Below are 24,558 nucleotides of genomic sequence, written 5' to 3'. Positions count from 1 at the left end.
AATTCAGACTGATATCAAGACTCTTGATATCAGTCTGAATTTTTACTCCCAGCAATGGTGTTTTCTATGCCATAGGACAGGTACCTTTTCACCTGAATACCCCATTTTTAGGTTGAAGTCTGATTGCTCTCTGAAATCATGACAAGATCTGAGTACTTGCCATCCTGTTATTAGCTCTTTTAAAAAGACAAAAAAAACCAGCCAAAACTAAAGTAAAAAGAAAAACAAAACCAATACATTCTCCAATCCAGATAAGCAAGAACCAATGCAGACAGAGCAGTTTGGCCCTGTGCAACCTCTGTAACTAAGTGCCAGTCAGCTGGGACATAGGCACTGACAGCAGCAAACCTCTGCCAGATGCCTTGGTCCTGAGTAAATTACTCAACAAGATATGCTAACAGGGGTATTGTGAAAAAAAGTACCCTGAGTGGAAGAACAGGACAGCAGAAGCTACAGCTCCATCAGGAAGGAGGAAATGTGGGAGATATCTAGAAAAAGTTTAAATTATCTGCCTTGTAACTGCAAGTAATAGTTGCCAGGAGCAATTGGGACACTTAGAAGAGAGATTTCTTTTTGACATCCACTTGTTTTGAAGCACTTTATGGTTTTAATAGTTTTCAGTTGATGCAGGCAGCAAAACTTATGAAAATACAGAAAGAAAGTGCCTCATACAGAGTTAACTGGTTGTGGCAAGTGTACAGAACACGCAGCAGGGTAAGCAAGAACAGTGTGCTAAAGTGAGTTGTACCCAGCCCTGACTAATAAAACCAGCAGAAGATGTTACCTACAGTGGGATTCAGCTCCACTAGTCACAGCTGTCAAGAAAGTTAAATGTCTAGTCAAATCTAATCCTTTATGCTCTAGAGGCTGGTGAGGCACCAGCACAAAAGACAGCTCCAGAGGTTAATGAATCCCAACTATTTGGAAAACATCTTAAACCAGAAATATCTGTCCTCTCAAAGAAGCAAAACCAAACACCAAGGATAAAAACTCCTTACTTTTTCCACTTCTGCGCAAAAATGAAATCAACCCCATTTATGACTCAGGCTGATGCTCGTAAGAAAAGAACAGTACCCTAACACAACAGACATGCTGGAACAGCCAAAATCCTCTGTTTTTCATGTGTGGTTGGGTTGGAAGGAAATAAATTCTTAAAATACTCCAACACCAGGCACTGTGAAAGATGTAGACAGACTGTGGTAGGCATTTCCCCTAAACTCCCATTCTATGCCATAAATGCTAAAAGAGTTTTAACCATACAACTATAACCAAAATATCAAGCCCCAGACAAGGTAGACTGAGGTCCTTGATGCACCAGACACCAGAAAAATTTTAAATTACTGGAATTTTAGTTCTCTTTTGAGTTCAGAATGGCATCTATTTCAGTTTGCTGCCATAACCTGTAACAAAGGAAAATCACGCTGAACAACAAAACCATACTTCCATTTATTTTTTTGAAAGAATATATGCATATTTTTAAGAATTACCAACAGCTAGAAAGGCCTGAGAGAAGTTGATGGTAATGATTGTCTAATCAATGCATGAATTTTTCTTAAATAAATAGATAAGTCAGCTGTCAATACTGTGCTTATTCTTCCATTTATGTCATAGCCATGAAAAAGGTATGTATATATTGCAATATGTTCCCCTGGCACTAAGGCAATGACATCTTTTTAGAGTGAGTAAAAAAAATTATTTCAGACGTATATTTTGAATATCTATTTGAAGCTATCAGGTTGCAGTGAATGAAATGTGTTTATTCCTGCTTAGTCTGCAATCAAGTGGCTGAGCAGGCTGATGTTCTCATAGCTTTAACTTTCTTGCTTGGCAGGGGATCAGCTTCTCTTTGCTGCTTGCATTGAGCAAACTTGCAGATTTCAGTCCTTCTGGAGTTCTTCTCTGAGATAATGAGCTATAGTGTACCTTTTGGCCTGCAATGAAATTGTGAGTCTGGGACCATTCCCCTCAGACAGTGTAGGACCTCAGAGAGGGGCTGTTGGTGAAGAAACTTCACCATCAATGTCATTACAAACAATGTAGCTTCTTAGCAAAATGTTTGAAACACATGCAGAGAACTAAATTAGCCATGAACAACAAAACCCTGTCTATCACCACTTCAGAAAAAAATACCCAGATGGAAGCTATGGGACTAAATAACCTGAACTTGAATGCAATTATCTGGGGCGTTTTTGTTTCCTTGCAGGTTATATAGAAAGAAAAAACAGTGCTACACCTTTGATGTATTTTTAACAAATATTCAAAGTCCCTTCAATTACTGCCTGAATAATTACTAATAAAATGGGGAAAACCAGAATGACTTTCTGGTCTTCCTCAGGGGAATGGACTTTGGAAGTAGCAGCACTGAATTGGATGTGAGGCAACTTCAAAAAGAGAGGAAAGGAGAAAGCTGAGAATAGTTGGTGTTGTAAGCCTCTCAAAGGCACTACATTGCTAGTTGTGCATGGAAAAGAGTCTACATTAGCACTACAGCCTTCTGCCATGGTGAGTGGCCAACTACACTTTTGGAAATGATACTTTCTTCTCTTTGGGAAGTCTCTGTGAATTTCCTTGCTGTCTGCTTCAGTGAATCCTTTACAGCAAAATAAACCTGGCCATAAGAAACAGAAAATATTTGCAAGCCAGAACACCCATGAAGACACTTCTCTTGGTAGTGAGAGTTTAATTCCAGGGATCATTTTGAGCACCTGTTGTGCTTTGATCCACCGCTAGGGTTGTTGAGACCAGCCTTTTCCATAAGCACACCATGATCCTTCTTGCTAATCTCCACAGAACTTCAGCAACACCACTTCTCTCATGAAAACAAGCAAGACTTTGTGGCAGCTTTTTCTAAGCCATTAAAATTGAGGAAAATATTTTGTACTGTGCTGGTGAAGAACATTGGAAGGTTTACTTGGGTCTCTAAAAAGGCTGAGATCACCTGGTAATATTGTTCTCTCATTCTAGAGTTCCAAGAAAGCCTTCAATTCATATTGAGGAAGAGATATATTGTTTTCTTATTCCTTCCCTCAAGCTACCACTGGACAAACCTGTAATCTCCACAATGACAGTGTAGTAGGGTCCTACCCTCAGGTTTTTTTATTCATTAGCTCAATGCCCTGATTATAGTTATTAACTCATTGCAAGGATGGCATATGCCTCAGTGGACTTTGTAGCTTGCCAATTTTCTAAGAATTCTACCATCACACACTGAGTGGACATGTCCTCTCAGTCTCAGAGAATCACATAGCAATGACTCAACCTCATGTGGATACACAGTCAGCTCCTGTGATGCTGCTGTCTCCCACTGGATTGGAAATGTGCTGGTCTCAGTGATAGCAAAACTTTCCTAAAGTTTCCTAAAACTTAAAAATGCAGACAAGTGTTCAAATACTTCATGCCTTGGTCAACCCATTTGAAGGACTTAGGAATACTGACACTGAGGGATAAACACTCTGGAAATCAGAGCATGGATATGAAAGTCATCCTTCTGTGCTTCAGCTTCCCAGTTTGCATTTTAGAATTTCTTCCAGCAGACAGCTGCATTAGGGGGCCTATATGGGGAATGTTTGGCTTCCTCTATTCCTGTTTCCATATAAAGGGCAGTATCTGCTACTGGCTCTTGATATTTCTCACATTTGTGTTTTGGGGAATGCAACTCACATCAGTCAAAGCATGTGAGTGACAAGGAATTCTGCACAGGAAACAGGGTCCTTCTGTTCTGCTATTACTGGTTACAAAAGACTCCCTTTCTGATTGTTATTCCAGTGATCCACAACTTTCTGGGTTGATTAGGAGATATGTTTATTATGTCTTGCCTTCTTCTGTGACTCAGCAGCAAACAGGTTTCCATTTACAAACAAAAGTAAAATGACATCAGCAATTTTCAAATACAAAAAGACAAAACTGACAAAGACATTTTGTTTTAATACTTCTAAGCAGATACTGCAAGTAACAGAATGACACACACGCACAGGGGAATATTCAACATGGAATTTTGAAACAGTTGCCCGCACTCAGGTCTTAGAGAAAGAAATCTTGCTGCCTGCCTCAATAGCAATTGGCATTTTGTGGTCAGCTGCCCAAAGATGAGCACAGCAGTGGCCGTGGGCAGCTGCAGCAGCTGAGCCAGTGAGCCCTGGCACAGGGACAGAGCCAACAGGTGTCAGCCAGGCAGGCAGCACCCATGCACAGCATCAGCCTTGTATAAGACCTCAGGAGGACATGGAGGTGGTGCATGCCCTTCCAGCTATGTTAGGCACGTCTCTGCTGTTACAGCTAGTTTCTGCATGAGCAGTACTGAGGGAAAAGGAATGCTTAAAGGCAGGGTAGTTGTGCATCTCTAACTGTGTATTGTCACTGAGCTCTTATCAGTGACCAAGTCATCCATGTTTTCTGCAGACAAACTTGCCCACTAAGCCAGGCAGAGACCATATGCCAGGCTTTTATGGAGCAGCCCTAGAAGCACTGCTGAACTTTGTGCCTTGGGAATCACTTGGAGCAGTCAAAACCATCCCATATATTCCTTGTCAGCATCTGATAATTTTCTTTCTCCATTTTTCTATGTGACTCAGAGAATCATGAAGCTAATTAATTCCATAGATCAGCTTTCTGCTATAATCAGGTATATCCTGTTTGGCATTTCCTTATCTGATCAGACAAACAATTACTTTCCCTTTTACAGAAGGATGAGTACATAAGGACCACTCAGATGAGAATTGATCTGGACTTGTTCCTCAAAAAGAGCCCAAATCAAACTTTATGTGATGCTATTAGTGGTACCTACCCAGGTTTCAAAGACAGGTGCTCATATATTTCTGACCTTTCCTTCCCACCACAGAGAAAAAGGGCTTGAAACACCGAGAGAAAGGTATTTTGCTATGGGCTTATATTCTTTCACCCATGCTTCTCTTTCTGCCTCTCCTAGATTCCCTTGATCAAGAATCTCTTGATCTTTTGGTTCTGAAAGTCATCACACCAAGTTTCAAACATATCCAGTCATTCATAACTTCTCCCTCCAAGAAATATGTCAAACTCCCTTTGGATGTTTATCTCTGATCCTCTTTACAGATACATTTAAGAGCTCCCCTACATTAACATCCCTAGTCTTCACTTGTTTCAGATGATTCCTTTGTCTTTTCAAAACTAAATGTCAGTTTTATTTTGATCTCAGGAACGAAACTGACTTCTTACCTCTGTTTTTTCAATAGCTGAGAGGAAGCATTGTCACTTTTGAAGCTTCCAGCTCATGGTATTTTCTGCTTGAACACAAGTTTAAGCATCCTTTAGAAAAAGGATGTATCTTTCACCTTAGATAATATGCCACTTCACTAAGGGCAAGAGGCTCAAATGGGCATGAATTTTACAGAAATCAGCTATCTCAGTTAGACCAGCTGAGATTCTGGTTGGCGAAATCAAAGGCAATTTGTTCTAGAAAGAATGTACAGTTAAGCAATTGACTTTAAGTTGCATTTCTTGTCAATGCATACCTTTGGCTTGAGGATGTCAGAGTTTTCTTCTGAATCTTTGTACTTTTTTGTGGTCCTATTTGGGTGTAAGTTCACTTTCACACTACATGTTCACTTTCACTTGCATCTTGCTTTTAGATGCTGAGCTGACATGTCTATGAGAGTTGTCTGACATATCCTGGCTGTCACTGAGCAAGACTGAGTGGCCTCTTTTTCTGCTCATTGGTTTCTCATACTTCAGTGACTCTCCTGTTCATTTTTGGAGGCCTTGTAGCTCCACTTCACTTCCTGCACAAACTAGCTGCTGCAGTTAAGCAGGCTGAAAGGTTTCATGCCCATTTTTCTTCCACATTGCCCTCTCTTCATGCATTTTTCCTCCCTATCCAGTGGAAACAATGACAGAATTAGGTGGTAAAAGTTTTCAAGTCCTAACAAATAAACACATAGTTATGATTCCTTGACTTCTTTTCATCTTTCATAATTAACAGTATTCCTTTCTCATGTAGCTGGGGACATATTCATCAGTACTGATGCCTGGCCAGTGTATCTGGGAAATGAAATTTGGGGGAGAGGCAAAGTCCCCAACAAGAAACAGAATGGGATCTCTGGAGTGCGGTGATGACTTTTCAGAATTCAAGTATTTCATGCAGTTTCTTGGTTTGCCTGCTCAGGTTTTCAATGAAAAATTGAAATGTTCTGTGGGAAGCAGAACCATTTCATGAATAATTCACTGCAACTGAAAGCTCGCCTCTCTGTTGCAAAACAGTTTGATGTAAAACTTTTCAGTTTCTTGCAATTAGGACAAATGTAGAACTCTCTCTGTGCTGTCCTGGGGCTCAAAAGGCAACACAGCTGTTGTCCTGTATCTTCAGTAGCAATAAACATTTGATCAGCTTGTATGCTTAAGATATAGGCATGAGAGGAAGGAAACAAGGCCAAATTTACTGGAAGTCCCCATGAATTCTCCTCAGAAATTATATGACTTGGCATTCTTCAGGCCAGGGATAAGGCTTAGCTTTTTCTTGCTTGTTTCTGTTGTATGTTTGCATTGCTTGAAGGCCTACATTTTTTCTACATATTTGTTTGAAAAATTCCAGCCTTATTTCTGATCCTGCCATTGCACTAGCTTTGTCTCCTGTTTGCTGTAAATGATATTTTTCACTGAGGTGGATTAAACTACTCAAATACCTTTACACTGATGTGCTTCTAAACTACATTCTGTAATAATTACCAAAGATATATACTGTAAAAAATAATTATCCCAGTTTTGGTGTAAGAGAGAAAACTGAGACTGCCAGTTGCTGCATGGACAACCTTGGCTGAAAGATCAACAAAAGCCACCACAGCTGGTTTAGGAAGTTTTGACTGCATGTACATTAGTCTCTCTTCCAGCAGGATATAAACTTTTAATCCTCAGGACTTCTAGAGTCAGTGGGCACCTTTTCCCATATCATCTCCCCATTTTCTACCTGACTACTGGAATATGGGTAACATTTGGTAGAGGTGGTACATAAACCCTACGGCTCCTTTCATCATTCTGTCAAAGGGAGGAAAACAATCAAAGTGCTGCAGCAAGAAAACAAATGACCAAATAGCTGTTGAAGCAGGAGGTTCCAACTCACTGGAGCTCAGCTTATTACAAGCCATATGCCTGAGTGGCTCCTGTCACTGAGTGCTGCACCCAGATATGGAAACAAGTGTGCAAATGCCTGTGGTTCATCAGGCCTGGTTTGCTATGACCATATGCAACTACTGAGAGTACAGAAAATAATAATCTGAAGAGGCTGTGGGGTTAACAGGACAGAGAATCCTTGACAAAACATAGCATAATTATAAAAATTTCCCAAATATTTATGTAAAGACCATAACAGGCAATAATAATTTGGTATCTCAAGCTCACAGCAGATGATCTTGTTTTAGTCCACAGACTATATTCATAAATTATGCAGCTTAATATAGGTAGGGAAATGAATTGAGATGCTCTTCTTCTTTTAAATATCTAGATATTTTTAAATATCATGGGGTTGAATTAATAGTTTCTCTTTACAGATACCATTAGCTCACGCCCTTTCAGCTATGCTCAATATTTGAAGGGCTTGCTGTGTAAATGAGGGACTAAGCGCATGACTCAGGCCCTGAATGATGGGTGACAGAATGATGGAGACTGAATGACAGAACTGCCAGAATAAAGAGAACAGAAAGGGTGAAAGTCTGCTTTTTTCCTGGCATTTCAGTTATGTTTATTCAGCAGAACTCTTTCCTAGAGCACTGAAGTGTCAGGCCCCAGCCAACCATTTCAATTGGGTGTCGGGAAGTCTTAATTATCTAGAAAAGGGAAGCAGCCAACAACAACCAAGAGCTTGATCTAGAGCTGCTATATTCCCTATCCTCTCTGTAGAGTACTTATTTCCTTACAGGGCTTAGTTGCTTAAGGACTTATTCTTGAAGACATGTTCCTGTGAAAGTGGCTTTGCTAATTTGGAGAAAGTATTCTTAGTCAGAATAATGAGATATGCACTTTTAGTTATTCTGGAGGAGGTGCTCCACTCTAAGTTCATAGCATGTCCAATTCAGAAGAGTTCCCCCTAAGAAGATGGTGCTTCATCTTTCATCACATCTTCCATATTTCTGTGGCCAGTTGTACAGCTCTGTGGCCTTTTAATCCTCCAGACTGGGGTTATGTCATCTTCCTAGTAGCTCTTTGCACACATAAGTCACAGCACTGTCATAATTCACTACATAATTCAGTCCACCCACATTTTGTAAAAAGGATGATGACAAACTTTATTTTGTTTAATTTCATTTCATTTATGCTCCCCCTCTATGTGAAAGACTTCTATTCTATCTTTGAAACCTTTCACTTTATTTTCCACTTTGGTGGCTTGTGTCTTCCCTTTTATATTGCCCAACTGAAAGTTTTTTTATGGCTTGAGTGCCTTGCTTAACTTTCCCAGCAGCACATCAAGTAAGCATGCCCTTTATAACTAAAATGAGCTGTACTGACAGCACTGGTCTGCCTCTGGTTTGGTTTGAAACACCGTTACATGAAATGCTAGGAAGGTGTCTAGACACACTGCAGAGTAGGCACCTCATGCACACTGTTAGAAGACATTAGTAATCCCTCAGTGTCAGTTGCTGTCCTCATCTGTGTTAGTTCAAAGGGAAAAAAATATAAATTATGTGACAGTGTTTTCACCTGCACAGGATGGTTTAAACAGCCTTTCTTTTTATATAGCAATAAGCAAAACTAGATATGGAAAGTTGATTTCTTGGAAATTAAAAATATAATCTTACCAGCCTTAATAAATTTGCCATTCTTTGCTTCTGCGTTGCATAAAGGTCCATTAATTATGCTGCTGTCTCTGAACATGGCTCCAAAGAACAGGGTGACCACCTTTTTCAATAAAATTGCAGATTTACAATTTTCCAGCTCAGTGAATTGCTGGTATTTAAATATATTGAAAGGCCAGTGCCAGACTGTTCTGCCTCCTTGTGCTGCATTTTACCAGGAAGGAGGTGCTGGAAGGGTGCATGAGGAGAGAAAGAAAAGGAGCAGAGAAGAAAAAACAGGGCAGGAAGGCAGGCAGATATGATGATAGGAAAAGTCTGAAGGAATCAGGAGGAATTAGAGTGCCTGGAAGGACCTAAGGCTCAGAGGTGGGTGGCCCTTGGTGTCTTCTCAACCTTTCTCTTGCTTCCAAATGAACATTACTGGGATGGAATAGCAAGGGACATTACTGGGACAGAGTGAGGCTGATATCTCCCAGGAGGCATGGTCTGTCAGTCTGGCTGTGAGATGAGGACCAAGCTGTCTAACTGCCTTTTGCCTCTTTGCCCAGCAAATATCAGAACAGAGCACAAACTCTGCACCGTGCCTCAAAGCCAGGTACATGGCCACACAAATATGTGGGATGATTCCTACTTTCTGTCAGCTCTCCTTGGCTGGGAAGGAGAAAGATAAGTCCGTGCAGTTTTTTTCTGCACTTGTCTGAAACTGGAAATTGGTTTTAACCATCTGCAAAACTGTACATTCTTTTGGCAACAGGGAAGGCAAGAAGAAAAAAAATCATAGGAAACAAGGTAAAGTGGCTGAAAAAAATATTAATGTTCATCTACATAAAAATTATCAGAAGGTAAAGGGATGGAGGGGTGGCAATGAAGGCAAAGCTGGGTCTTGTTTAGCTTGTGTTGATATGTTGTGACATATAGCTAAGGAACACCTTGTGTTTGTCTCACCTGAGTTCTTACCGTCACAAAATAACAAAATATCCAGCTCATAAAGCTCACCCTCTCCTCTCATTGCTTATGGAAACAGTAATACTCCTGAGGGCACCTGTGCACTGCTGGCATTGGACACCACTGGTGGAGGAAGCAGCGTGGCAATCTTCTGCTAACAGCTCAGCTGAATCCCAGGATTCTGAGGTGAGATTAAGAGATGATTAAGAGCTGAGAAATTACTTTGGGTACATGGATCATCTGCTGAAAACAGTGCCAACTTGTGCCTGGTTTTAGACATGGATGGACCAGCCCAGGACCATCCCTATTGCCTGGTTGTGCTGAGAGAAGTGGCCAGGCTGTGCCCAGCACAAACTCCCTGACACAAAATCTCTCCAGCTATTTTGTTTTGAGGGCTGCAGGGACAGTAGACAGTCTCAAGGACCTTTAAATATTGGTTCCCTGATTTTCTTCCACTCTCTGTTTTTGAAACTCGGCTGCTGTGATAACAGCAAGGAGGGGTTTAAATCTCTCCTCCTTTGTAGAAAGTTTTATTATAAATTTACCCTAGCTTCCAGATTGCACACATAGAATTCTGCTGTGCGTGAGGCTGAAAGAGGAGACTCAATTTCCCCCGGTGAAGCCTTCCAAGAGCTTCTGAGGGATGTCCTACTGCTAAAATACCATCCTTCTCTTTCCCCTCTTCCCATTGTCCTTCTTTTTCCTAGTATGCCACACTGCATATACAGAGCTCTGTTCACACATGTGCCCTGTATTACTGGACAGAGATTTATTTCTGGTTAGCTTGTGTCTGGCACCTGGATGATCTTGATGCAAACCTCACTTGGAGTACCAGCTTTCTATGAGTTTGGTATGTAGGGTGGAAATTATGTGAGGGTTACTTCCCCACAGATGATTCTACTCTATATCTGAGACTGTCATGTCTGTCTCCCTCAAGAAGCCAGAAATTAAGAGAAGGAAATATGTATAGAGCACAGTGCACCAGAAGTACTTCATTCCTTCATTCTGGTTTTAGGTTGAGATAAATATCTCTCAGAGGGAACTGTTTCTTTCTGGCCTCCTCAGGGAGCCCATGTTTGTAGTAGGTATCTCCATTATGGATAGCTCCCCTTTAGCCAAATAAATTGTACTGCAGCCACTCCTCTCTTAAAGTTTACCCTTGATAATCAAAGGTGGCACAGACATTTTCCTTTTGCAGAGATGTTGTGAAACTTAAATGCTTGCATGTCATCTACGTGGGGAGGTGAGAGCAGTGTGCTAATGCTTATTAAACATGAGCATGATGAGCTGCCCTCCAAAGGCTGACAGAGAGGAGCTCCTCTGGCACTGGCACCTCTGTCCATGAGGAACACAGGGAGTCACCTCCATTGCCTCATCTTCATCATGAGTTGTTAGTAACATGGGCAGCTTATGAGGTAGATGCTTTGTTGCAGGAAAGGCAACACTGAAACCTCAGCCTATACGGATGCTGAAGTTCCCCAAGATAAGTTACAGCCATACATTAGCAGAAAGCAAAGATACTGTGAAATTATTGTCAAGGGAGACAATGGAAAGAGAGCTTGATGTAAAATGTCTTTTTAATTCCTTTTTCTTGAAATTCCTTTACTTTGTTTACATTTCTCTCTATCACACACACACACACACACAAACATATCTAGGATTCCAGAAAAACTATATTTTTTTCAGTTTGTGCTGTAAGAGAGCAGGTTTAATTTTGCCAAAAAGCAATGGGTTTACTGAAACCCTTTAAAAAAACCCCAAAAATATTTCTTGCCCAAATACAAGGAAGCTGCACTAAAATATATCTTTTTTTCACATCTCACTTTAGGAAATTAATTTTACTACTTGCTTTAGCAAGATCAGGAGTTCATCCAAATTACTGAGCATGGGTACGTTTGAATATTATATTTTTCTCTAGAACCTCATTCATGAAAACCATTCTGTTGACCATATTCTTCATTATTAAGATTTTAGTCTTACTTTTTTCCTAATTTTTGAAACTTTTAATCCGTCACAACTCTGTGTTACTACTTTCTTGATCCAAACATGTCAATAAATAATTGTTTACAAGGCACAAAAATGTATCACAATAATTAAGGCAAGGCTGGTGTTCTGCTGGTGTTTGCTTACATTGCTGTGGAAGAATATGCATACCTACTATGAAAACTCACCTGCAGAAAAATATAATTGCTTGCAGATACAAATCAAATTTGTTTCTTGAACAAATTTGAACATTTGTTCAAGAAACAAATTTGATTTGTATCTGCAAAATGTTCAACATTTCTTGAACATTTTAGTGCATTTGCCAAAATCTCTAACAGTATGTTCTCCTGTATTGCTCAGGTGGGTCTGAAAGAGTGCTTTTCCTCTCTTGGCCTCTCAGGGGCACACACACATACGTGTGTACACATGCACAAACGCACCAGGGCAAGTGCACAGAAAGTTCATCAGGCATTTCAGTATGTGTTAGGCCCCACAATTCAAAGCTGGTTTTTGTGTAAGGGGATTAGGACTTTGACTGACTTTTTATGGCATACGGAGAATGAAAAGTACAATAAAACAAGCTAAAGACTAGAGACCAGATAAGAGTACATCAGCAGCTAATTGCTATGTACACCACACAGCTGCAAATGAAACACAGCAAGAGACTTGAACAGAGTCTATTATATAGGATTATAGCAATGGTCTGAGAACAAAGCTAGAAATTGAAAGAAAAACAACCCAGAAATTCCAAAATAACAAAACAAACTGTTTGAAGCCCTAGGGGTTTTAACCATTTTGTAGCTGGAAGGGTCTTCCTATAATTATTTTCTGCTATAGTGCTGTATCTCCCTCCGGTTGGAAAGAACAACTCCTGGCTGCTTTCATAACCCAGACTGCAGGATCCTACACTCTTTCTCATAGCTACTCTGCATTGCAAGAGTGAGAAGTGAAAGGGATCTGAATCTGGTCACTGGTGTAGAGCAGAGTATGGGGCATAAAGAGGCTCTTTGTACTTTTTCTGTGCTCACAGTATTAAAACATCACCTCTGTCAAGTTTTGCTGTACCTATGGGGTGCTCTTGTTCCTTCCTCACCAGGCAGCAGGCGAAGCAATGGAGCTGGTGCCCTCTGGGCTGCACACAGCCCAGTGCCCCAGGGCTGTCCCCATCCTTCTTTCAGAACAGCTGCCCTAAGACACTCTTTCAGCTGCACACAATCTGCAGGAGTCACTTCCCAAACCTTTGGACATTTGAGTGCCTTCCAAATGTCGAAATGGGGCTTCATCCTGCTCAGTTAAAGAGGGTATATTGTTTTGTTTAAATTATGTGTAAGGTCCTGTTGTAATATGATTTTTTGTGGAGGTGAGATGTATAAGCCCTTGTGTAAAGGGAAGAATATCACTGGACAATGATGTCAGCACACAAAGAAATGAAAGCAATAACAATTTCCTCTATGCTTGCATAGTGGACTGGGCCAAGTCGTCTTATGTTGGAAGACAGTAGAGAAGCTGTTCAAAGGAATTTCAGATAAACCACTCCTGTATGACTTTTTGAGACTCATAAATACTGGAGATGGATGGCTGTCAAACACAGACACAATTACTTTCCATTTTGTTCAATGTACAATTTACAATAGTGCTAGTCTTTAAGATGTTGTATAGTTTAGGGTTTTTTTCCTGTTGTTGATAAAGGCTATTTGTCAAAAATGTGGCTATTAAGCCATTTTCAGTCCCTCATCTACCTTGCACATATGGCAAAACATAATGAGTTTTCAAACTGGAAAAATATTTAGCATCCTAAAAAAATCTCTAGGTTGATTTGAAGAATTCATCCACCTGCTGTCCTGAAGCCTTACTGAGATATGTGTACTGCTTCTGACATCTTGTATATTATAGTGCCTTATTTAGAAATACAAACATCTTATAGATAAAGAATAGCAAAGGGATAAATAACTTTTCTGTTTGGACGATAACTTTTCTATTGAAAATATGAATTCCCCAAAAGGCTTTGGAATAGTTGATGCTACTTCAGAAATATGTTTAGGGCAACCAAGATTTGAATCTGCCTCCAATTTGGTAAGAAAGCAGCATCTGGTTTCAGACTCAGTGGATGGCAATGGAGAACTTCCCCCAGGAATCAAATTTATCACTTATTTATATCTATATAATAGCTACAATTTTTTTTTATATATATATATATATATATATATATAGTAATGTAAAATAGTAAATTACATTTCCATGCTCCAGTGGATATAATTTTACAAGAATTGAAAGCATGTGAACAAAAAATGTGAGGCTGTTTTTGTTCTTTCGTTTTCTCCCCAGTACAAATGTGGCACTGTGCAAGCAGCTCTCAGATGGCTACAAGTTAAATTTTGTGTCTCTCTGGAGTAAGAAGGCAGTTTCATTGCAGCTGAGTGTTGTGCAGACAGAGTGGCTGTAAAAATCTCAGTCATTTGTGTTAGTCACAGAAGTAATAACTTTATTACTGGAATAGAGGCAGATTGCTGCTGTTTTGGGATAATGCTTTTTCCTCTTCATATTTATTGTAATATCAGACAAGGTTTTACTGGTGTCATGCAGATATTTGCTATTAACATGCAAAAGGGTTTGGAGAATTCTCTCAAAAATCTTCTTGAAAGATTCTGAGTTAGATAATTTGAACATCTATTTTTTTATTTTTGTTGGATCTTAGAAAATATTTCCTTATAATTGTTAACACACATCAATTTAGCATGTTTATTATTATATCTTCTCCTTTTTACCATACTGAATTTTTTTTTCTTTATACTTTTTGGTAGAGTTTTATATTTCTTCTCTTTCACCAGGTAGATTATAGTTATGCTTGTATTTATTCTTTTTTATTTTGTTTTCTTACTGCTAAGCAGACCTAGTAATTTGGATGAATTCTTACCGTATTTTCAGGAAGAAGAAATGACTGAGCCCAGCACAAGTGGTCTGTAAAGCTGGAAGGGGCCTTCTCCACTGGGATGATCACATGTTTGTGTACTCCCACACTCACAAAATATAAAATTGTGAAAACAGAGAAGAGGATTTTGATAATCTGTGTAGACAATTCAGATGTTTCATAACAGTCCCCTGGACAAAGGCAGTAAGGTGGAGCCATGCTAAGTCAAGAGACCTAAAGTTTTTTCCAAGAACTCTTACTTTAACATACCAGAACTCATGTCCTTCAGTTTTAACCTGATAGAGTTATGTATAATTGATGTAGGGGTTGAGAAAGTCATCTGACATCAGCATAAGGAAAATGTTAAGCTTTCTCAGTTTCTAGCACATGATTTTTAAGATGTTTTAATCCTCTCCTTTTCAAGTGTGGATTTACTGGGGAGGTCGAGGGGTCATTAACACTTCCTCTGCTCCTCCACCAATAACAGGCAAACTCATCAAGGACTGGTGTTGGATAGTGTTATTTCATTACTGCACATACCTGTATTTGGCTTTTTTTCCTTCAGCCAAGTTCTCATCATCCTATTTCTTTAATATTATTTGAAGTTTAGAAGTTGTCTTTAATTTAAATACCATCAGCTCAAGGCTCCAATAACAGACCTTACTGTTTTTAGACGTTGCAGATGTTCTAGGAGGAAGAAAGGAGGCTTGCCCAAAATTGTTTTGCTTACTACTGCAAGGACCAGAGCCACAATGGAGAAGACGTTTCACCCTGTTGCACCAATGCACGTGCCTCTGTGAGCAGTAGAGAGGGGCAAGATCATCACTAGGCAGCCTCTTGTTGCAGATTGACAAAACAGATGAAACTACAATGGGGTAACTGGCACCATATCAAACATGGTAAAGCAAGGATAGCTCCTCTGCCTGCTGTAGTGGCAGGCTGATACCTGCCTACATATCTTTTTTTGAAAGTCACTCAAGGATGCACAGTTTTATACAGCCAAATACCCCTCTCTATGTAAATGTATTTAGTCAGTGTCATTTTATGGTTATGTATGTGAAGGCAGAAGAATATGGCATCACTAAGTGCACCCTCAGACACCAAGTGGAGGGGTATGGTTGCCACACCTGAAGGAAGGGATGCCATCCAGAGGGACCTGGACAAGTGCAAAAAGTGGTTGCATGGGCATCTCATGAGATTTAAGAAGACCAAGTACATGGTGCTGCACCTGGATCAGAGCAACCTGTACTATCAATACAGACTGGGGATGAACAGATCAAGAGCCAGCCAAGAAGAGCTTGGGGGTGCTGGTGGATAAGAGGCTGGGCATGGCCTGGCAGTGTGCACTTGCATCCCAGTAAACCAATCATACCCTGGGCTGCATCCAAAGCAGGGAGGGGATTTTGCCTCTCTGCTCTGCTCTCATGAGTCCCCATCTGCAGTTCTGCATCCAGCTTTGAGGCCCTTAGGACAGGACACACTTTGACTTTTTGGAGTGAGTCCAGAAGACAGCCACTAAGAAGATGAAAGGAAAAGAGTACCTCTCCTGTGAGAAAAGGGGAAAAGAATTCCTGCAGAAGAGAAGACTTCAGGGTGATGTGTCTGTGGCCTTCCGGTACCTGAAGGGAGACCACAAGACTGGTGGAGAGAGGCTGTCTACAAGAGCATGACAGGACATGGCTTCAAACTGACAGAGAGTAGGTTTAGATTAAAAGAAGTTGTCTAAGGGTGGTGAGGCACTGAACGGGTGTCTTAGGTTGCAAATGCAAGATGTGGCTGGGGGTGTGTATGCTATTGCAAACTGTCAGAACCAGGTGGGGCAGTTTTCTTTATCTCCTCCACAACCCATCCTCCCTCCAGGAAGACATCTTCTGTTAATGGGCCATTGAGTGTCACTGCATGACTGACAAAATTACATCATCTCATTGTGAGATGCTCCACCCAGGGGGAGGAGCCAAACATTCTTACCTGGATATAATCTGACATTTAGAACACCAGTCTTCTCACACTGGATTCCCAGAGAAGCAGCCTTTTCTTCACTGTGGTCCCAGAAGAAGACCAGGCCCATCTACACCACCACTGGGCCTTCAGAAGAAAACTACACCCTTCTACAGGATCATTGCTCCAACAGAACCACATCTGTCACTGCAGGAGCACTGCAGCCACCATCCAACTGGACTGTTACCACCACCCTGACCCACAGGGTCTCAGGTCATATTCTGACTGTCAGTGTTGTTTTGTATTACTGCATTTTTGTTTTTACCTTTATTTTTTGTAAGAAAGAACTGTTATTCCTACTCCCATATTTTTTTGCATGAGAGCCCTTTAATTTCAAAATTATAATCATTCAGAGGGAGGAGGTTTATATTTTTCATTTCAAGAGAAGCTCCTGCCTTCCTTAGCAGACACCTGTCTTTTCAAACTGAGACAACGGTTTTCCCAGAGAAGTTGTTAATGTCCCAGGAAGCTCAAGGCCAGGCTGGAATAGGCTCTGAGCAACCTGGTCTAGTGAAAGATGTCCCTGCCCGTGAGAGGAGGGTTGGAGCAGGATGATTGTCAAGGTCTCTTCAAACCCAAATCATTCTGTGATTCTAGGTATTTTGGATCACTTCCTCTCTGGAAATACAAAAAAAAAACAAACCCAAACCGCAACCCACGTACACTAAATATATGAAGTTGGAAAGGAACTAACTTCTGTTAAATACTTTAATGCAATAGAAACTGAAATGATGACCATATGATGAGTAGTGAATGCAAGTTATATGAAGAAAATGGCACATCACCTCAACATTAATTACTTAATGACACAAAACTGATGATATAGAAACTGCTGTAGGTGCTCAAAGCTGAGTATAGTCAGGCTAGTGTAACACTGAACTCCAAACATATATTTGACATTCTGCCAGAGGTAATATTCTTCTTTTTTTTTTCTCCCTTCTTGAGATGATTTCTTTTTCATTCTTGTTTTTTGCTTCCTTCAGATATCTTCGTTTTCTCCAGCCTAACCCTCCTGGGACAGACAAAGATAGAAAAACTTCAGTTAGCTGTTATTTCATTCTGCTTCATTTAGCCTCTTAAAGTTGCTTACTTGCTTCAGAGACAGTCACTTTCTGGTATGTGAGGACAAGATGTTATGAGGCACATAGTAGTATAGTACACCGAAGTTTTGATCTATTGTTAGAAATGGATGTAGGAAGAGAGGAAAAGGTTGATCTTTTCTAAAGGATAGATTTATATATTTATATCAAGGACTCTTTACAGGAGTAAACAGAAGTTAAAGGTACCACAGCTCAAGAAAAATGGGTCAGGTGAAACTTACTAGTTTTCCTCTGACTTAGGCAAACTAGCTACCAGCCCTGTTTAGTGTTAGACATAGGTTAAAACTTTCTGTGTGATCATTATTTTCTTCCAAAACCAGGGTTACCACAACTTCCATGTAGCTACAGGCCATTGTCACATGATGTCAGTTTCATGGCTTTCTCAGTGAGAGTTTGGCTCTTCTCATCCCCAACTACCCCTTCTGGAGAAAAGCTGAGCAGATCCCTGGCAATTTGCTGAGTTGTTCTGGCCATGATTTGCAGAGAGTCCATCACCTGCTGACATATGCCTGCCATTCATCTTATATTAATCCCTCACTCAAGTCTCTTATTCACAAAAAGGGGGTTGGAAGCAAAAAAGATCATATTATTTTTCCCTTCTAGATATCTTTTAAATGTGACCTTTTGTCTCCTGCTCAGGTTTGTTTATGTACATTGGCACATCAGAAAAGTGACTGGCAATGTTAAATACTGTGATTTGAATTAGTGGTTTGTGTAGCATCCAAATACTCTGAATAAAGTACATTACAAAAATGCTGGAAATTGACATTACATCTATGTTTATGCACATTTCAGTTGCCAAGAAAAGAGCAGTTTGGCTGGAGGATCCAACAAAATCTGCTTAGTGGGTCTTCCTTGGCGAGAGCCCACTAAGCAGATTGCTTTCACACAGTACTCCCTTAATCACTGTAAAGAGGTTTCAGAGAGATTAATAATAACTAGTGCAGTTGTTACACCCACGCACAGTGACTCAGACACACAGCCCAGGGAGAGTCTTTACCTGTGTGGGCCACACAGACACATGCCAATATTTAGTCCAATAAAGTTGTCTTTCCAGCAGCATGAATGATAATCTTGGAGGTAGATGATGACAGGGCCTGTCAAGCAAGCCCCTATACTGAGACACAGCCCAATATATAACAGCATCTCACTAGAGCCACATTAAAGACTGCAGTGAAATCCTCTCACTCTCTCTCCCTTTCTCTCTCAAATATCAGCACCACTGATTAAAACAAAATAATACCTAGTCCCAGCGTCATGCTGTGCTGCAGTGAGAGGACTCTAAGAGTAATGAGGGCCCATTTGGTTTAAATGAATTTTTGGCGAGTGTTTCTGAGCGCAGGGTGAGGCAGCTGGCTGTTCGTCAGGCACGATGCAGGCAGGAGGTGATCAGACAGTGCTGTGCCAGCGGGGGGTGGTGGAGGAGTTCTGAGCTGCTGCTGCTCCTCATGCTAAATGTGTGCATAGTCTTGGTGCTACTGACTGTGCTGGCCACAGCAGACACCCATCTATGGTTTTGTCTCTTTTGGACCTGTTATTTAGCTTAAATTTTGTGGGGTTTTTGTTATCTCATCCCCTGTGTCTGACATAAAAGAGCAGCAATTGTGATGTGATTAACCTCCCTGGGAACAGGGAGTGCTCAGGAATACTCTATCCAAGTCTTTAGTCAGCTACAGATTATCAGAGAATAATAATTCAGTGGCCATTACAGAGCAAGTTCCATGTAGAAATCGGAGTTAAATAATTATGGATTGCCTCCGGCTTGCAACTCATTTGATAGCAAAGCTCCTATTGACTTCAATGGCACGAGAGATTGTGGAAGCCTTGGAATAAAGGCAGGAGTAAGTCAACCATAACATTATCTATGGAAATAAAAGCCTTCCAACAAGACAGACAGAGATAAATTGAGGACAATTAGGAAGTATTTGAGCTCTCATTCCTACCTGAAATGTCGTAAGTCAGGCTCTGAATTAATTAATTTTATGGTCAAAAAGCCATAAAGCAATAAGTCACTTTGGAGAGGAAGAGAAAAGCCAGATCCTGTTTGGATAACTTGATCTCCTTCTATGAGAAGGTAACCCAGTCGGATGAGGGAAAGACTTGTGGCTGTTGTTTCCCTGGATTTTAGCAAAGATTTTGACACTGTTTCCTACAGTATTCTCCTAGAAAAGCTGGCTGCTGACAGCTGAGATGGGTATACTCTGGGTAAAAGCCTGTCTGGATGGCCTGGCCCAGAGAATTATGATGAATGGAGTTAAATCCAGCTGGTCACTGGTGGTATTCCCTAGGACTCTGTTCTGGAGCCATTACTGTTTAAGGTTTTTATCCATGATTTGGGCAAGGGGATCAGGTGCACCCTCAGTCAATTTGCAGATGATGTTAACAGTGCTGATCTACTGGAGGGCAGCAAGGCTCTGCAGAGAGGCTGGATCAATGGGCCAAAGCCAATTGTATGAAGTCCAACTAGATGAGGCACTTAGGTCATCACAACCCTGTGCAGCAATACAGGAAGAGTGGCTGGAAAGCTGCCTGGCTGAAAAGGACCTGGAGGAGGTGATTGACATCCCCTTACTGCAAGCCAGAAGGTGTTCAGGTGGCCAATGGCATCCTGGCCTGCATCAAGAATAGTGTGGACAGGAATAGCAGGACCAGGGCAGTGATCATCCCCCTGTACTCAGCACTGATGAGGCCACACCTTTAATCTTGTGTTCAGTTTTGGATGCCTCATTACAAGAAAGACATTGAGGTGCTGGAGCCTAGAGGAGGGCAGCATAGCTGGAGAAGCATCTGGAGCACAGTTTTGTTTGTTTGTTTTTTTCTTTTTTAGGGGTGGCTGAGGAATCTAAGGTTGTTTAGCCTGAAGGAAAGAAGGCTTAGGGAAGTTTTACCATACCAGCTGCCTGAAGGGAAGCTGTAGTCAGCTCAGGGCCGACCTCTTCTGCCAAGTGACAGATGAAAGGATGAGAAGAAATAGCCTCAAGTTACACCAGGGGAGATTTAGATTTGATATTAGGAAAAAATCTTCACTAAAATGGTTGTCAAGCAGTGGAACAGGCTGCCCTGGGAAGTGGTTAAGTCACCATCTCTGGATGTATTTAAAGGACATGTAGATGTGGTTCTTTGAGACATGGTTTAGTGATAGACTTGACAGTGTTACATTTGTGGTTGGACTCAATGTTATCAAAGGTATTTTCTAACCTAAATTATTCTATGATCCTTTTCCATGAAAGCAGTAGAAACTTCTTTTCTGACCTTCAATGTTGCCCTGTGGAGAGGGGGCACAGGATTTATTTGGGGCAGTACAATGTTGTCCGGCTTACCTAAGGTTTTCTTTTCAAGTGGTTTCTCTAACCCCTCCACCCCCAGGCCAAATCACACAGAGAAAATTACAGGAATATGGAGAGGGGAAATTCACAACAAAGTGTGAAGTACAATGTGAAACTGGAAAAAAGGTTTGGTTTTCTTGTTTTAAGAGAGGAAGTCAAACAGAGATTGAACTTGCACTTTTGTTTAAAGTTTTTGTCCTTTTGGCAACCTGCAGAAAACTCAAAAAACTTCAATAGTCAGAAAAATTTTTAGACCAGAAATCACATCAATAAATTTCTGCTATCCATCCCAAAGTTGTATTAGCTCACTCCCACAATTTTTGCTATGAAGTAGGCTGCTTCTTTAAATTCACAGTATTCAGTGCTGTCATTGTCTGCACTGTACACAGCTAATCAGTTTAGTTACAGACTGGCTGGATAAGACTGTTTCAGTAGCCAGTCCCCTAAATGGATCTACAGACCCTAAAATAAATTAGCAACTCATATATTATTTTAAATTCCAGGCTATTTGCTAGAAAGTAACAGGCAATACATATGATAAAGTGTGAAAGTGCCTGCATTTATGAAACATGAGTGTGGCAAAATAGAACTGATTTTTTGTTTTTTTCAAATCTCTACATATTTATTGAAATTGGCAACTTCAATTAATTTACTTAGTTGAATTAATTTGACTTAGGTGCAAGCCACATGTGTTTTAGAATTGTGTAAGTTGTTTGTCTCACTTGTTTTGCATAATCTGTCAGAAGCTACATTGCAGAGGGCTCCAAAGATCCTTTGTGGCATAAATGGCATGATGTGCTATTATGTACAGAAACCTCTCTTCACCTGAAGTAGCTTTTCATGTATTGTCAAGACTTTCCTACTCAACAGGAAGAGTTTCAAAATAAGAAAGAATAAACGGCTCAGCCTATAGTCGTGTTTTAATACAGTAGAAAAAAAGAACAAGTAAATTGATAAAAAGGTTGGAAAGATGAAGGGAACAGGGAGCAAGGGAGAAGAGGCTGGCATGATCAATAGTTTGCCGAAGGAAGCACTGCTGCTGTGAGGTCTGCACTCAGTTATGAGATAAGAGAGAATGATAGAACTTCACCACTAGAAGCCACATAAGGTCAGAGAAAACCCACAGAGAGTGCGGGCTGTCCAGTGTGCCATGTGCAATAGCAGTGATTAGGTGGTTTAATGGTAACACAACTACAGAAAAAGTGTAGCTTAGAAGTCACTGTTTAAATTTATGAAAAAGTAGTGTCACTAAAATAGTTATGGGGGTGAATTTTTTTTTCCCCTGCATTCATTTATAACATTTCTTTATAAGTAAAAATCTCTCTGCTAAACACTAGGAAGAATAATTTCAAAATACATAACATATTGAGACATGGATACTTCATAGATTTATAGTTGCCAGTAATTTAGTATCTGAATTTCCAGCAACGAACATTTAAATAGTTAATATGAGCATGTAGTCCATTTCTTTCCTGTCCACAAATCTGCTTGAATATTCCTTCCTTTTCATTTTAACTTACTCTAAGGATAATTTCCAAAAACTGTTGGTTGTTTGTGATCATCTTTCTGTAGGTTTTCAAAAAAATCCAAAAAACCTCAATCAAACAAGTTTGGATTATGTTATTCACATGTTATTCACATGTTATTTCTGTGACACTACTGAATAAGTATGTGTCTGTGAAAGTGTTTGGTAGAAATTTAAAGGATTCCAAACCTGCTATCAGTAAAAATCTTAAATATTGACTGTTCTGAAGTACATTTTTGACAGTAATTTTTTTCTGCCAGAATATTTATAGGAAGCAAACATAAAATGAACAGAAACACGTAAATTTAAAAAAAAATTAAAAAAAAACAACTTTGCCAGTTCTTTTCAGATAGCTGCAATAGTTCATTATCTTCTTCTTCCAAGTGGTGAAAAATTCCTATTCTAGTTGGTTTTTGATGACGTAAACCAAAACTATGTTCTAATTGCCTTTGCAAATCACTGTAGTGCTTAATTTTTTTTCTTAAGAATTTCCCTCTATGCAGAGGAAAGGAGACAGGGAATAGTCCACTTGGTCCCCTCCTTGCCACACCTAACAGAAATTCACAGAGGACTTCAATATCTTTTATGTGCTCCCCTGTCCTTTCCCCTGCAGAGTGTGAAGAGTCTGCATATGACATCATTATTAGGGATGAGCTTATAATGAATGCAATAATTGCAATAAGCAAAATGACCTTTCCAGCACCTGCTGTGCCAACTGCAGAGACTGCTGCCCTTCATGGCCTGCTGGTGCTGTGGTTCTTCACTGCAGGCATGGTGAGATGGGAGAGCTGTGTGGCCTCTGTCTACCACTGACTGAGAGGAGCCCCAGGACCTCTGAACCAGTACAAATCTGTGAGTGGAGTGAAACTGCATGAATCTCCCATGGGAATCTCCCATGAAAAAAGTGGGAATGGGAAGGGGCAATGGATCCACATGTGGATTGGCCTAGCTTTTCTGAAACCAAAAATAAAATTACATACATGTTCTGTTGTCACTCCCAGACTGCCCTTCTCAGTTTGAGATTTAATAGAGTGTGTATCCATTTGCAGCAAATGCTGTAGTGGGAATTAATGCTTAGGAGAGTCCACACACTGTTGGAGGTCAGAGAGTCAAAGATACCCTTCTGTTTATCCCCTTGCAGTAAGACAAGATTTAAATGCTCATTCTGAGATTCTCCCTTCCAGCCTCCCCTGACCCAGTCTGGAGTTGGCTGTGACTAATTAAAAGAGAATAAATATGTCAGTGCTGACCCCAGGGATAATGCAGACAGGTCTTAATTTCCAGTTTTCAGATGTTGAACTGTGATGAAATAGTAACAGTGATACAGCGCTTCACGGTCCTATTAAGTCTATTTTATACAGCCAGTATACAAAATCTGATGGAATGAGTGACCTTGACTGTACTTCCCTTCACTCCCTAGATATAACCCATCTATCCTAATTGGGATAGATGCCACTGGTGCCTCAAACAAATGTTATTTGTCCCATCATAATTTTTTTTAGCATCACAGCATATCTGCTGCTCTTATGTGCCCTTGCCATGACCAGTCCTTCAGTTTTCTGGAGGGAATCATCAACTACTACCCACAGTCCTACTAGTTCTTAATTTTCAAAATTCCATACATTCCTGTATCAGGAACTTACACAGAAGAAACTGTGAGGACAGCATCCTGTTTAGTCTGTGAGGAGACACCCTATCAGAATGTGCCATAGGAGCAGGCACTGTGATTTAGGAATCAAGAGGCAAAGCACCAAACTGATGCAATCACATCACCAGCTAGCCTGGCTGAGCATATAAGCCAGTGAGCAAGGCTGCCAAGCTGAAGGAGCACAGAACTGTAAACCTGCCTTGAAAAACACCACAAGGCGCGAACTTCAGGCTTGTCAGTCTGCGCCACTGTCCAATGCTACAATGAATAAATCATCATGTTAGAAATTAAACTCAGCTTTCAGCTTGCCTGGGATGGTGCCAGCCCATGTCTGAAGTGTGCCTGAGGGGACAGCAAGCTGCGGGATGG

At 40.5% G+C, this 24,558-nt stretch overlaps 1 long non-coding RNA gene across 2 annotated transcripts in view; it reads left to right on the top strand.

Annotated features, from left to right (window-relative positions):
- LOC135297387 (uncharacterized) overlaps positions 1-24,558 on the top strand; it is a 31,103-nt gene that overhangs the window by 3,999 nt on the left and 2,546 nt on the right. Inside the window, exons 2-4 of one of the 2 annotated variants that reach the window (XR_010359399.1) lie at positions 9,781-9,887; positions 14,610-19,531; positions 23,242-23,393. This is a non-coding gene — a long non-coding RNA (uncharacterized LOC135297387). Of the gene's footprint in view, positions 1-9,780; positions 9,888-14,609; positions 23,032-23,241; positions 23,394-24,558 lie in introns of those variants that run through there. The other variant, XR_010359398.1, reaches the window with a different exon arrangement.

The sequence above is a fragment of the Passer domesticus genome, chromosome 3 (assembly GCF_036417665.1).
Source record: "Passer domesticus isolate bPasDom1 chromosome 3, bPasDom1.hap1, whole genome shotgun sequence".
NCBI classification, from domain to species: domain Eukaryota; kingdom Metazoa; phylum Chordata; class Aves; order Passeriformes; family Passeridae; genus Passer; species Passer domesticus.
This window is presented reverse-complemented; position numbering and strand designations above follow the sequence as displayed.